Genomic DNA, 4,843 nt, shown 5'->3' on the forward strand with positions numbered 1-4,843 from the left:
TCTCTTTCTTTACTGTTGTTGAATCAAACACACTCTTTACTTCATAAACATTGACAATTGTATTTCCACTCGATTCTTCACATGTCTGCTGAAAATATATTAACCAATAACAAATTGTTTATTTGTACTAAAGACAGCATTAGTCACACTTTGAAAAGGAAAAATCCCTTTGCCTACAATCCACGTGGAAAACAACTAGGGAATCAGTGTCCCTCGAACTGTAGACAAAGAAATTTAAATTAAAAAATTTAACCATACATAAAATTTAAGTATACATTTGTACTAGTATACAAAATCATTCAACATTATATTTATTTATTAATTTAGATAAAACAAAACAAAACAAAAATATTGCAACCATTATTTAATCTCCCATGACAAAAAGATTTTTGTGACATATTTCAACACATCAATGAAATTAAATACACAATCAATAGAAAACATCATGAAATTACGGAAAAATTATTAGCATTACTTTTAAATAGGTTCATTTGAACATAAAGCTGCTTCCATCACAGATTTTTTTTTTTTTTTTTAGTACCGTGCCATATTGGCATCTTCTGCCTTTCTCAACACAGACATACATAATTTAGTGTAGTATCAATATTTTTCCCATTCATTATTTTCCTATTTTCAGAAATCAAAACATTACTTCAATTGTAATTGGTTCTCACCATATTCTGATTAGAAAAAATCCTTTCCTTTTAAAAAGGTTGTTCGAATTCATTGACATGAATCATCGTGCAATGTCATATTACTTCTCCTTCATTCGTCACCCTGTCAAAGCTGTAGGTAACACCATCTGAAAACAAAAGCATTCTATTCAATTCTATGTACAATCAAACAGACCGCTGAACGCGGACCTCGACGAAGACACCTTATAATTCATTACACATCACTCCGATAAAAAACATGAATATCAAGTGACATGTCACACTAAATTATTCCACTTTCTCAATAATTCTATTCTTTTCTAACAAAGTCTTTAAATAGCATTTCTATCAATATGTACGATGTAAAAATAAATGAAAAGTCCACAACACAGTCAAAAGTAACAAAAGAAACTATTTACCCTATAAACAATTTATTATTCTCCTTTCAACTACAATTTTCCAAAATGGCCAGAGCCCCCACTTCCACATATATTTTATATAGCGATAGCACTTTGCCCTGCGTTTAACCGGCGCACGGCATAACAAATATCTGACCACCTGGGTTGATAATAACTACCTATTAAGGTCTAAATCCCAAAGCATTTTTGCCACCAAGGTCAAACATTACCATCTAGTTCTATCAAGAAGCCGCCAAGGCAAATATAAATGACCACCAAGGTCTTGACGCCCCCAAGGCTAGTATTTTTAATTCATTGTTGCCATCAAGGCAAATGTAAAAAATCATAAAAATGACCACCTAGGTCTATTGCCACCAAGGCATATAAAAATGACCACCTAGGTCTATTGCCACCAAGGCATATATAAATGACCACCTAGGTCTTTTGCCACCAAGGCATATATAAATGACCACCAAGGTCTTACAGCCACCAAGGCAAATGTAAGTAAAAGTTAAAGAATATAGTTACTTTGCCGACAACACGTGGAGCACGACCTTCCCACAGCTTGGATATTGAAAGAATGAGGATGTATCACATGTACTTCCGCCAAAGATATCAACCAATGAGGTTATTCAAAACATAAAAACACAAACCAGGGGAAACTTAAAGACTGAAAAGGTTGGGCCAAAATTTCAAACTCAAAGGTTTCTGTCTATGTTTCTTGCATAATTATTGATACGTCTAGCTCCAGCTAGACATGTACAACGTCATTCAATGGACAGGACGTTTCTGGCCTCTAGTTGGTTGCAATAATGATGTCAATGTAGTAGGAATTTTGTCAAGTCTTGACTGCAGATATGGTAATGTAATGAGTTTATTTAATACTACCTCACGACAACAACGTACGTACCTACGGTCAAAAACATTACCATCGGCCTAATGTAAAAAAAAATCTTCCAAACCTAGATTGCCCTCTGGGAACTTTGATGACCTTCTTTCACATCTTCATCATCCACTAGGGTTATATTACATTAGACATTTTCTTTTTTCACTGCCTGTTAATTTTCTTAAATGTTTGAGAGATTATATATGTTCATGACAAAGGATGCATCAATACATTTTCTTCAATATGCAGACTTCCTGTAATTCAGTGGTTGTCGCTTGTTTATGTGTTACATATTTGTTTTTCGTTCATTTTTTTACATAAATAAGGCCGTTAGTTTTCTCGTTTGAATTGTTTTACATTGTCTTATCGGGGCCTTTTATAGCTGACTATGCGGTATGGGCTTTGCTCATTGTTGAAGGCCGTACGGTTACCTATAGTTGTTAATGTCTGTGTCATTTTGGTCTTTTGTGGATAGTTGTCTCATTGGCAATCATACCACATCTTCTTTTTTATATTGTCAGTATAATTTGTGATGCAGCTCTTTCCGTCTTTTCAAATTAGTAAGATCGGAACCTTTACATGAGGAAAAGAGGAAATGCCTTTCTGTTCACTTTACCAATAGAGAAATTGATATAAGCAATCAACATCTGCAACGTTCTACATCACAAGGAGGTAACATCTAAAATTCCTATTTATTTTCAAAATAAATCAGTCTGTTTCATACAGTTACACCAAGACCATTGCACCCAAAGTATTTAACTATTATGTATAAACAAACATTGCAAGACCTTGACTTAGAAAAAACTCTTACATGTGACTGTTCCCACTCACCTTATAATTACAGCCGCGCTGGCCATGTTATTACTGGGGATCTAACGATAATTCAACATGAAAATCTTCGAAAGGTGATTTCTCATGGTCCTAAGTTTAGAGAACCCCAACACATCAATTGGAACCATAACTTTTAAATAATTATGGATTCCACTGTGAACTACGCCAGAGCATGGGCTAGAAGAAGTTGAACTGGACAGTTGTCAAAATTGGTCAAAACAATCAGGTCTCTGATGAAACGTCGCATTCATAAGTTGAACAAATGTGTGAATGATCGACCAAAGTCCGTTTTCAGTCAAAGAGGTTGTGAAATATCTTTTATCTCTTCATGATAAGTATGTTGTTGTTCCTGCGGACAAAGCTTCAAGTAATAGTGTCTTTGTATGTTAATCGTATTACTACGAATGTCTTGTAAAAGTATCAGGAATAAATGAGCATTCGGGTAATACCACATACAAAAATATATCATTTGACAAGGATGAGATTTTGACGAATCATACGTCCTTCATGGTTTCAATGAACATTGCATTGAACCACAAATTGGAGGACTTACCTTGTTTATATTGGATACCTACGCTTCACAAAATTCTTTACAAACAACGGTACATTGCCGGCTCATCTGCATGTTCCACTAAAGAATTTTCCATTAGATTGACTAAAATCCTGTCCGAAGTGAAAGAGGGTGTTCAGAAATACTGTGAAACCGTTTACCCGTGTAGTGGTATTGACCATTGGATTCTTAAAAATTCTAAAGAACTTCTGGATAATTTTAAATCTCGGTCTTTTCCTGAAATTAGTTCTAACAAACTTTTTATTTTTCAACCCTGTTTACCACCATTTCACATGTGAAATTTTAATTCTGATAATACTTTGAACGACAAAATTGACGTTTAAATTCTGACGCCAAACACACGACTCTTAGCAATGAATGTGGTTGATAGATTTGATAGATGCTTTTTGTGCGTCTTTGTATATTTGTCTGTTTTTGTTCTAAATTGAGATAATGACACAATGATGACTGCTGTGCCCATATTTTGACAATTTTACCTATTATGTCGGTTTTGTTCACGCCTCGTTGTAAATATAATGGAATTTGATGCGAATGTCATACAAGTGAGGGGTTTAGCGCTATAAAACCAGTTTCAATCCACCATTTTCTACATTTGAAAATTCTTTTAACAAGTCAGGAATATGACAGTAGTTGTCCATTCGTTTGATGTATTTTATCATTTGATTTTGCCATTTGATTAGGGACTTTCCGATTTGAATTTTCCTCGCAGTTCATGGTCAGTATTTTTGTGATTTTACTTTTAAGATTTTAGCTTCGCTGAGTTGATATCTAATTGAAATAAACCCCACATTTTCTATTATTCGTAGTAAAAGGTATTACCACTTTCTTTGTCCGGTGTGTTGTGCTTGTGTTCGTTATATTGCAGTCGAGTGAGTCATCCAAATTCAGCCGTATGATGCGCTATTTTTCAAGTAATAGTCTCAATACAATGTTGTGTGATTTTGGTGTAGTTTTTTTTAACCTCAATGCAGATTTTTCATTATGCAAGTGTATCAATTAGTTATCAACTTGTTCAGTTTTAAAACTATTACTTCAAATTCATTGATTATAATTGTTCATCTGTTTGTACAAATGATAATAAAATAAGGACATTTTTAGTTTGCATTTTTTTTTATGGAATGAAAAAACGTCCCCATATCATGTTTCTAACTTTGATTCATTATCAATTCTATACCGACGATTACAATATGTGGTGGGTTTTGCGTTGGTCTCTAATCAAGTGAAAGATCTTTTCTATCTTTTTATATTAGTATATTACAGGCATGTACGCCTTTTCTGTTTCATTATTCAATTACGTGATTTTTTTCAAATTTTAACAGTTCTACTATTTGCGGAAATAATGACATATGGCAATATTTTCATGTCAATGTTTTTTAAACAAAGGCAAGACTTCCCGGAGTAAGGTTTTAGTACAAACTTAACTTTAACCTTTGGGTTTTGCCGTTGAGGAAATAGTCAATACATTTCTGTTTTTGGATATCAAACAAGAGTGATTAGATATGGA

At 33.7% G+C, this 4,843-nt stretch overlaps 1 long non-coding RNA gene across 1 annotated transcript; it reads right to left on the minus strand.

Annotated features, from left to right (window-relative positions):
* Positions 1 to 46: 46 nt before the first annotated feature.
* LOC139523584 (uncharacterized) lies at positions 47 to 1,684 on the minus strand. The gene is made up of 3 exons (XR_011664649.1): positions 1,580 to 1,684; positions 675 to 802; positions 47 to 88 (listed from the first exon to the last, which is right to left on the minus strand). It is a non-coding gene; the product is annotated as an uncharacterized lncRNA (long non-coding RNA).
* Positions 1,685 to 4,843: the final 3,159 nt, after the last annotated feature.

This window comes from Mytilus edulis, chromosome 5 (genome assembly GCF_963676685.1).
Source record: "Mytilus edulis chromosome 5, xbMytEdul2.2, whole genome shotgun sequence".
Lineage (NCBI taxonomy): Eukaryota > Metazoa > Mollusca > Bivalvia > Mytilida > Mytilidae > Mytilus > Mytilus edulis.